Source organism: Aquarana catesbeiana, linkage group LG01 (assembly GCF_042186555.1).
Source record: "Aquarana catesbeiana isolate 2022-GZ linkage group LG01, ASM4218655v1, whole genome shotgun sequence".
NCBI lineage: Eukaryota > Metazoa > Chordata > Amphibia > Anura > Ranidae > Aquarana > Aquarana catesbeiana.
This window is the reverse complement of record NC_133324.1, coordinates 201,778,700-201,789,991: the sequence shown is the minus strand read 5'-3', so window position 1 is coordinate 201,789,991 and position 11,292 is coordinate 201,778,700. Positions and strand designations below refer to the sequence as shown.

Below are 11,292 nucleotides of genomic sequence, written 5' to 3'. Positions count from 1 at the left end.
AGAAACTCAACTGCTTTGGCAATGCTAACATGTATGTGGTCCTGCCAATAAAGCTAATTTGAATTTGAGCGAGTGGGGGGAGAGAAAGCTTACTATTAAGTGAAAAATAATATGGAGCAACATTTTAAACAGCACGAATTGATGCATTGCTTCCACAATACCTGAACAGCGCCTGCATTTGACAGGACAGTCAAAGGATGTCTGGCAACGCGGTGCTAATTGGGCCACACACTGATTCAATTTTGACTGATTCAATTTTGGCTGATTCATTAGGAACCAGCCTGAATTCACTAGTGTATGGCCAGCCATAAACCAATGGTGAATACTGTAAAACGGTTAATGCCTTTACCCAATTCAGAAAATAGAGCAAGTGTATTATACACTGGCAGCTGCAAGAAGGGAGAAAATGAATCCACACTGGAGACTAATTCATACTCGACATTGTAAGGTGGAGATGGTGTAGCCCAGCGATGTTCAACTTGACTTCTCAAAACCCTATAGGCGGGTTTGTTCTCTCAGCCAAGTTTCAAATGAATACAGCTTCGTCCCCAGTAGAAGGAAAACCATACAGGAGGTCTAGAGGTCCCGAGTTGATCACCACTTCATTAATATAGTCCAAACACCATGCACAGAGAAAGAGGGCAAAATGAACATCATATGGAGATGATAAACACAAACACTCAGATCTATCCCTCTTGATCTCCTCACATAATCACAAATTTACTGAGCGACCAATTAGTATGGATGTCACACCATTCCCTCAAACTCAGTCTAAAACTGAATTTGTAATATTACCTCCTCCCTGATCACCCCCTCATAACTTTGCCACTGAGATCAATAACAAACTTATTGGTCCCTCCTCATGTCAGGGTGCTAGGTGTAATTATAGAGTCTGACCTCTCCTTTGAGCCTCACATCCAAGCACTGGCTAAATCTTGACACCTTAACCTCCGTAACATTTCCAGAATTCGCCCCTTGACAGCACAAAACAACATATTCCTGGTTAACTCCAGCCTTGACTACTGCAACTGCCTTCTAGGTGGCCTACCTCTACACAGGCTAACCCCACTTCAGTTTATCTTGAATGCTGCTGCTACACTTATACAACTTACTAACCAATCTGCGGCTGCCACCCCTCTATGCCAAGCCCTTCGCTGGCTTCCTCTAGCCCTGCATATAAAATTAAAAATACTAACCACAACATACAATGCCAGCCACAACACACAACATACAAGCCAGCCATAACACTGCCCCTAGCCATATAATCGCCCTCATCCCAAGACATCTTGCTCTCTAGCGCCTTCGACACCTCCTCTCCTGCTCACCTTCAAAACCTCTGGTCCCTCTCACCCTCTGGAACTACCTACCCTAGTATGTCTGGTTAGCTGCTACCCTATCCGCCTTTAGGCAACCCTTGAAAACCCATTTATTCAGGAAAGCCTAACCCACCTCCACCTAAAAACTATTTCAGCCACCTCCATCAGCTCACCCCCTGCAGCTATTACCTTTATTAGCACCTCCCCCCCTCACTTTTGATTGTAAGCTCCTTGAGCAGGGCCATCCTTCTTATTCTGTATTGAACTATATTGTATTTGTATTGTCTCACTTTTTATTGTAAAGTGCTGCACACTGCAAACTGTTGGCCCTGTATAATAATACTGAACAAGCATGAAGACTTTTTGGTTGACAAGGAATTTCAGTTCTGAGATCCTGGGTTCAGTACTCATTGTGAAAAAATCTGCATTAACGACCAGTTCAAACCATGAATCACACAGGAACACGCTGTGTGTTTCTGTACAATTCACATGCAATATGGGTGCAGTGCACTTTCAAACCATTTATTTAAACGTGCTTAAAAACACCCTTGGACCACACCAAAATTAGCACATGCACTACTGTGCCCCTAGACCGCACCAAAAGTAGTGCATGCACCACATTCTGGTGTGAACTAGCCCTAAATCTATCTTCTCTCTTTATGGGTTTCTGCAGTATACTGGGCGATCTTCAAATAACACAAAATTGTACACATTTGTTTATAGTAAAGTCGGATGTTTAAATTAAATCCCATTTCTCTTTGATTCTATGTGTCCATATGCAATAAACCATACTGGTCACACAATATTTTCTTTCTGGGACCCAAGCAGATCAATCGGTGATGGTAATAATCACGCAAACTGTTAACTTTTGTCAAGGAGAACAATAAAAACAGTCTTTATCAACTCCATCAATTTTTCCCCCTATCACGTGTTTTAATAAAATAACAGTGATTTTATTTAGACCGTCTTCTACATGAGCATTAATTAAGGACTATTTTGTTTACAAAAAATATACTTTGAATCCAGGGACACCAAAAATGCATATATGCAGATCCGTAGGCAAACACAATATTGTGTATTATAAAGGAGGGTATTTGAAAAATAATTTAGTGAAACATTGGATGCTAATCAATATCAGCAATGCTGCATAATGAATCATCAATAAGGGGTAAGGGGATAAATGCCTGTTACTTCAGGAATCTCAGGTAAGGGATAATAGAGGTAATAGGAAAGCCTATATACTGTATATTATGCACTACAGCCTCACAGTGGCACAGAGATTAGGCATAGATGAAGATAATTATTCTTTTAGGCTTGGCTAAATTTAGTCACGTGGAAACATGTGCTTTATAAAGCAGCACTTTAATCCCGATTATGCCCTGCTGTCATCCGTAATAGTCATTTTCACCTCTTTTCAGCTGCTCCAGCAATCATTTCAGGTGTAAGCCAAATGTGAGGATACCCATCAATCACATCACAGCCTTTTTTTTAACTTAAGCCTCGTATACGCAATCGGATTTTCCGCAGACAAAACCGCTGATTTTTGTCCGAAGGCGTGTGCCTGGATTTTGTCTTGCATACAAACGGCAAGGAATTGTCGGCCAATAAACACGAACGTACTGACGTACTACATGGTTTTTCAGCTCTTTAGCGTCACCCTTTGGGCTTCTTCTGCTAATTTCATGTTAGTAGAAGTTTGGCAAGTGTTGATTCGCACTTTTCATTTCATGCTTTTCAGTTTGCGCTTTTCATTTCGTGCTTTTCAGTTCGTTTCTGAACGAACATTCGTCAACCAGACATGTCACGGAATCGGAGGAGATGACATGTTATTATTGGCCTTGGAGTTATTGCTTTGATCCAAGTCCAGTCCAGGAACAGGAGGAGGAGGAGTTCTTGGACCAAAAATTGGTTGCTTTATTAATCGTGACCAATTATTGCGGGAGCTCCAGGAGAATAATCCAGATGATTTTCGGAATTATCTCCGGATGACGGACCCCTGCTTTCACCAACTCTTGGCATTGTTGACCCCTATATTAAGAAGCAGGACACATGCATGGGGCTTTTATTTTATTTTTTGGTTTAATAATGATTTGATATATTTTTGGATGCAAAGAAAGCACTTTTTGGTTAAGTTCTATTGGCAGATAGCATGTCTAATTTTATTTGTTTTTTTTTTAATGCACAATAAAAAATTGTGTAGAATAATACTTGGCTATGTGTTTTACTTCAAATGACACTTTGGGAGTAGGCAGTTACATTTAAAAAAATACAATGTAAAATTGACAAAGGACATCAACATAGTTGTATCTTTGATCTTAAAAACTACAGGATAATGGTGATGTGGTAACGTGCCCCCCCCCCCAAAAAAAAGCATAATATTATTATTCTTGATATCACTAGAAAAAAAAAAATCCTTTGAAAATTTGTTTGCAATAACTCCATCAGTATCACCAGCAAAGCAGCTTCATTATTATCCCATTAAAGAAGAAGAGAATTGTGCGCTGCATTTCAAGCTCTCATCATTTGCCATGTCACGAATGTTAATTCTCCATTACGAACGCTCGTTTACAAGACCGACCGCTTGTCCTTGCTTCCGAGCATGTGTGTTTGTACTTTGGACTTTTGTCCGACGGACTTGTTTACACATGCTCGAAAAATCCGACAGACATTTTGTCCACGGAAAATTTTAAAACCTGCTAACCAACATTTGTCTGTGGAAAATCCGACAACTGTCCGATGGAGCATACAAACGGTCAGATTTTCCGCCAACAGCCTGTCATCACACATTTCCCGTTGGAATATCCGATCGTGTACGAGGCTTTACAGTGCCATGAAACGGCATTCATACCTCTTTGAAATTTTCCACATTTTGTCATGTTACAACCAAAAACGTAGATGTATTTTATTGGGATTTTATGTGATAGACCAACACAAGGTGGCACATAATTGATAAGTGGAAAATAAAAAATGTTTTTCAACATTTTTTTTTACAAATATCTGAAAAGTGTGGCATTCATTTGTATTCAGCTGCCTTCAGAATTCACCTAATTAGTAAATAGAGTCCATCTGTGTGTAATTTAATCTCTGTATAATTTAATCTCTGTATAATTTAATCTCTGTATAATTTAATCTCTGTATAATTTAATCTCTGTATAATTTAATCTCTGTATAAATACAGCTGTTCTGTGAAGCCCTCAAACAGTATCATGAAGGCCAAGAAACACACCAGACAGGTCAGGGATAAAGTTGTGGAGAAGTTTAAAGCAGGGTTAGGTTATAAAAAAATATCCCAAGTTTTGAACATCTCCCCGGGCACTGTTCAAGCCATCATCCGAAAACGGAAAGAGTATGGCACGACTGCAAACCTATCAAGACATGGCCGTCCACCTAAACTGACAGGCCGGGCAGGGAGAGCATTAATCAGAGAAGCAGCCAAGAGGCCTATGGTAACTCTGGAAGAGCTGCAGAGATTCACAGCTCAGGTGGGAGAATCTGTCCCTCAGGACAACTATTAGTCGTGCACTCCACAAATCTGACCTTTATGGAAGAGTGGCAAGAAGAAAGCCATTATTGAAAGAAAGCCATTGTTGAAAGAAAGCCATAAGAAGTCATGTTTGCAGTTTGCCAGAAGCCATGTGGGGGACACAGCAAACATGTGGAAGAAGGCGCTCTGGTCAGATGAGACCAAAATTGAACTTTTTGGCCTAAAAGCAAAATGCAACGTGTGGCGGAAAACTAACATTGCACATCACCCCAAGCATACCATCACCACTGTGAAACATGGTGGTCACAGCATCAAGTTGTGGGGATGCTTCTCTTCATCAGGGACAGGGAAGCTGGTCAGAGTTGATGGGAAGATAAAGCCAAATACAGGGCAACGTTAGAAGAAAACCTGTTAGAGTCTACAAAAGACTTAAGACTCGGGCGGAGGTTCACCTTCCAGCAGCACAATAACCCTAAACATACAACCAGAGCAACAATGGAATGGTTTAGATCAAAGCATACTCATGTATTAGAATGGCCCAGTCAAAGTCCAGACATAAATAAAATTGAGAAACTGTGGCAAGACTTTTGCTGTTCACAGACGCTTTCCATCCAATCTGACAGAGCTTGAGCTATTTGCAAAGAATAATGGGCAAAAATGTCACTCTGGATGTGCAAAGCTGGTAGACATACCCAAAAAGACTTGCAGCTGTAATTGCAGCAAAAGGTGGTTCTACAAATTATTGAAAAACGTGAACACCATTTATCATTTTCCTCGCACTTCACAATTACGTGCCACTTTGTGTTTTGTCTATCACATAAAATACATTTACATTTTTGGTTGTAACATGACAAAATGTGGAAAATTTCAAGGGGTGTGAATACTTTTTCAAGGCACTGTATGTGTGCCACCATCCTGGCTGTGGTGTCATTGTATGGCTGAATAAAATTTTAAATATTTTGCCATGTAAAACAGTAAACATATACACCAATCAGACATAACTTTTTTGACCATTGACAGGTTAGGTGAATAATATTGATTAGCTCATTAAAATGGAATCTGAAAGTCTAAGATATATTAGGCAGCAAGTAAACATGTTGTCCCCGTTGATGTGTTGAAAGCAGAAGAAAATCAGCATCATGGTTTGCGGGTATGCAGCCCCATATGCTACAGACTAGTCAGGTGTCCCATGCACAAGGTGGCCTGGTCTGACGAATCACATTTTCCTTTATATCATGTGGATGGCTGGGTGTATGTGCGTCACATGGGGAAGAGATTAGATCAGAATGCAGTATGGGAAGATGGGAAGACGGCAAGCCGGAGGCAGTGTGATGCTTTGGGTAATGTTCTGCTTGGAAACATTGGCTCCTGCTATTCATGTGGATGTATGACATATAGAACCTACCTAAACATTGTTGCTGACCAAGTACTTCCCCTTCATGGAAATTGTATTCCTTGATGACAGTGGCCTCTCATCACTATAATGCATCCTGTCGCACTACAAAAATGGTTCAAGAAAGGTTTGAGGAACACAACGAGTTTGACTTGGCATCCAAATTCTCAAGATTTTAATCCAAAATATAATCTACGGTATGTGCTAGAAAAACAAATTTGATCCACGGAGGCCCCAACCCCAACTCGCAAACATACAGGATTTCGGATCTGCTACTGACAGCTTAGTGGCAGATACCAAAGCATACCTTCAGCGGTCTAGTGGCATCCTTGATGTGTCAAGGCTGTTTTGGCGGCAGAAGGGGAACCTACTCAATATTAGGTGGGTGGTCATAGTTATAGTTGATCTGTGTATATACCAACTGTGTATTTAGCAGTTTGCCTAGAGTTCCACTTTAATGAGCTTCAGTCAATTTTACATTTCAACAATAGACAGTGCTAGGTGGTAATTAAAAAACACAAAAATGCATAATCTTCATACAAATTGCATTTTATGTCTAAAATAAAATAAACATGCTTTATTTTACAGTCCATCAATTTTAAAGTGACAGCTAAAAAAATCCTTCAGTGCCATATATTCCACTTTCCACTCCAGTGCAACAGTGTGCAGATGCCAGTAGAAATTAATTTTTCTACAAAAGTGATTCATCCTCCTGTGTACTGCCAACACCCAATTCCCACTGTGTGTAGCAATCTCACGAGATCTCCCTGACCATCTAATTTAATAAGCAGGTCCAACAAGCGTCTATATTATATGGAAACGTCAGCACCTCAGTTTATAGAAAAAGCAGAAAGATAGGAGACACATTGCATATAATGGTTTATTGAAAAAATGGCTTTAGAAGCATCAGATACACTCACACAGAAAGAGTTTCTTTTTTTAAAACTATACGCTGTCACTTTAGCGTTCTTGCACTTTGAAATAGAGCGCATTTGTTATTTTATTTATTTTGCCATAGAACATAAATGGTGGAAAGATTATGTATTGATTATGAGCACATACCGTGGGGACGGAAAGTATTCAGACCCCCTTAAATTTTTCACTCTTTGTTATATTGCAGCCATTTGCTAAAATCATTTAACCACTTCAGCCCCGGAAGGATTTACCCCCTTCCTGACCAGAGCACTTTTTACAATTTGGCACTGCGTTGCTTTAACTGCTAATTGCGCAGTCATGCAATGCTGTACCCAAACGAAATTTGCGTCCTTTTCTTCCCACAAATAGAGCTTTCTTTTGATGGTATTTGATCATCTCTGCCGTTTTTATTTTTTTTGCGCTATAAACGGAAAAACACAGAAAATCTTGAAAAAAAAAAATGATATTTTCTACTTTTTGTTATAAAAAAAATCCAATAAACTAAATTTTAGTCATACATTTAGGCCAAAATGTATTCGGCCACATGTCAATAAGCGTATATTTATTGGTTTGCGCAAAAGCTATAGCGTCTACAAGCTAGGGTACATTTTCTGGAATTTACACAGCTTTTAGTTTATGACTGCCTATGTCATTTCTTGAGGTGCTATAATGGCAGGGCAGTAGAAAACCCCCCCAAAATGACCCCATTTTGGAAAGTAGACACCCCAAGGAAATTGCTAAGAGGCATGTTGAGCCCATTGAATATTATTTTTTTTTGTCCCAAGTGATTGAATAATGACAAAAAAAAAAAATTACAAAAAGTTGTCACTAAATGATACATTGCTCACACAGGCCATGGGCATATGTGGAATTGCACCCCAAAATACATTCAGCTGCTTCTCCTGAGTACGGGGATACCACGTGTGGGACTTTTTGGGAGCCTAGCCGCGTACGGGGCCCCGAAAACCAATCACCGCCTTCAGGATTTCTAAGGGCGTAAATTTTTGATTTCACTCCTCACTACCTATCACAGTTTTGAAGGTCATAAAATGCCCAGATGGCACAAATTCCCCCAAATGACCCCATTTTGGAAAGTAGACACCCCAAGCTATTTGCTGAGAGGCATGTTGAGTCCATTGGGGTGTCTACTTTCCAAAATAGGGTCATTTGGGGGGGGGGGGGGTTGTGCCACCTGGGTATTCCATGGCCTCCGAAACTGTGATAGGCAGTGAAGAGTGAAATCAAAAATTTACGCCCTTAGAAAGCCTGAAGGCGGTGCTTGGATTTCGGTGTCCCGTTCACGGGTAGGCTCCCAAAAAGTCTCACACATGTGGTATCCCCGTACTCAGGAGAAGCAACAGAATGTATTTTGGGGTGTAATTTCACATATTCCCATGGCATGTTTGAGCAGTATATCATTTAGTGACAACTTTGTGCAAAAAAAAAAAAAATTTGTCTCTTTCCCGCAACTTGTGTCACAATATAAAATATTCCATGGACTCGACATGCCTCTCAGCAAATAGCTTGGGGTGTCTACTTTCCAAAATGGGGTCATTTGGGGGGGTTTTGAACTGTCCTGGCATTTTATGCACAACATTTAGAAGCTTATGTCACACATCACCCACTCTTCTAACCACTTGAAGACAAAGCCCTTTCTGACACTTTTTGTTTACATGAAAATATTTTTTTTTGCAAGAAAATTACTTTGAACCCCCAAACATTACATATTTTTTTAAAGCAAATGCCCTACAGATTAAAATGGTGGGTGTTTCATTTTTTTTTCACACAGTATTTGCGCAGCGATTTTTCAAACGCATTTTTTGGGGAAAACACACACTTTTTTAAATTTTAATGCACTAAAACGCACTATATTGCCCAAATGTTTGATGGAATAAAAAAAGATGATCTTAGGACGAGTACATGGATACCAAACATGACATGCTTTAAAATTGAGCACAAACGTGCAGTGGCAACAAAATAAATACATTTTTAAAAGCCTTTACAGGTTACCACTTTAGATTTACAGAGGAGGTCTACTGCTAAAATTACTGCCCTCGATCTGACCTTCGCGGTGATACCTCACATGCATGGTGCAATTGCTGTTTACATTTGACGCCAGACCGACGTCTGGCGTCAAATCTTGTTTATCTTATTTTTAAACTGTTCCTTTCATTTTTTTTTTTTTTTAATCATTTTTATTGTTATCTCAAGGAATGTAAATATCCCCTATGATAGCAATAGGTAGTGACAGGTACTCTTTTTTGAAAAAATTGGGGTCTATTAGGCCCTAGATCTCTCCTCTGCCCTCAAAGCATCTGACCACACCAAGATCGGTGTGATAAAATGCTTTCCCAATTTCCCAATGGCGCCGTTTACATCCGGCGAAATCTAAGTCACGAAATGCTCGTAGCTTCCAGTTTCTTAGGCCATAGAGATGTTTGGAGCCACTCTGGTCTCTGATCAGCTCTATGGTCAGCTGGCTGATTTACCGGCTGCATTCTCAGGTTCCCTGTTGAGACAGGAGAGCCAGAGAAAAACACGGAAGACTGTGGGGGGGGGGCATTCCCTCCCACTGCTTGTAAAAGCAGTCTAAAGGCTAATTAGCCGCTAGGATTGCTTTTACATGAAAGCCGACCGCTGGCTGAAAAGAATGATACCAAGATGATACCTAAACCTGCAGGCATTATTCTGGTATAACCACTCAAAGTCGTGAATGGCGTACCTGACGACAAAAAAATGGTTAGCAATAAAACACAGTAAACGGTAAAGTATAAAAAATTGCATACCTGAAAAGCAAACATGATAAAACATAATAACAATAAAACATTGCAGAATAGAATACAGTAAAAAAGAGCAGAACAATAGAGAGAAAATAGAGAGAGAGAGAGAGAGAGAACAATAAAACGACAACTATTTTTTTTTATTTTATATATTTTTTTTTTTTTTTTTACACTTTTTTTTGTAACTAATTTTTAGAACTCTAACCGGTTCCAGGTTCGGGTCTCTCAAAATGCGATGGCATCTTGGGAGACCCTGCTAATACTCAACTAGTGAATGGTAGCATTCAAAACATTCACCAATGCAAAGACCAGGATTGTCAGGACAGGAGGGACAATAATAGCGGGTGTCTTGCCTATATCCACGCTTGCTGCAGACACAACATCTTTTTTGGGGGGGGTTCATTGGGTAGTGGTACTCGGAAGGACATAAAGAAAATAGTAATAATATTATGCAGCGCTAAGGACAATAGTAATAGTAATATTATTATCTAGAGTATGTGTCTGACTCTTTTATGCTGGCTGCTTTGGTAATTTGGGTTAAAACCTTGTTTTTTATTAATGTGTTTTTAGTCTGTAAAGGTTAATCCCTTTAGCTACCAATCAATTATTGGGTTTCTAGCGCAGCGTTAAGCCCTTTTTGGTTTTTTTTTTACACATAAAGAAAATGCCTCTCATGCAGCCGACTGCATTTGGTTGGGGATGTGAATGGGGGAAGTACGGGTGCTGCAGAAGCAGTGGGTTCCCAATTAGGATTGGCTAATGCAGCAGGAAGGGCATTATGGGCACGACGGGCCTGTGTTTGTCTTCTTTTTGGTGGCAGCGGGACACTATTTGTGCTTGCCACCTCACCAGCTTGAACTGCACTTATGGGACTCGCCACATCACCAAGTTTTACTGCAGTGCTGGTTTGACTATGACCGGGTTGTACTAGGCCGCTGGTGCTTGCCAGTTCACCAAAACGCTACCAAAAAAAACTGTTAGCGATCGCAGGGATCAGGCCTGACTCTGCGAACGCTGCAGTTATGTGTTTAGTGTTTTGTAAGTGACAGTGATCGATCGATACTGCACTTGGGTGGGCTGGGCCGGGCGGAGGGGCAAAACGCAGGTGCTAGCAGGTATCTGGGCTGATCCCGCTAACACTGCGTGTTTGGGAACCCTAAACTGCTGGGGACGCTAGTATAGATCTGATCGGATCAGATATTGATCCGTTCAGATACTATACCACTAAGGGTGGTGTATGGTGCGTGCGTGGGTGTTAGCGGTACTGGCGCTAACCTGACGCTGCCTGGGGCAACGCATATCACCGCCGGGCGATCAGGGGGCTAAACCTTTATTAGGTAATAAACGGCGGGTGCCCTGACACTATAAAAAATAAATGAACTAACCAGCATCACCTGTAACGGT

General features: G+C 40.6%; 1 protein-coding gene across 1 annotated transcript in view; it reads right to left on the bottom strand.

Moving 5' to 3' along the window:
• HSD17B4 (hydroxysteroid 17-beta dehydrogenase 4) overlaps window positions 1–11,292 on the bottom strand; it is a 516,553-nt gene that overhangs the window by 231,736 nt on the left and 273,525 nt on the right. The gene's annotated exons all lie outside the window — the stretch shown is intronic.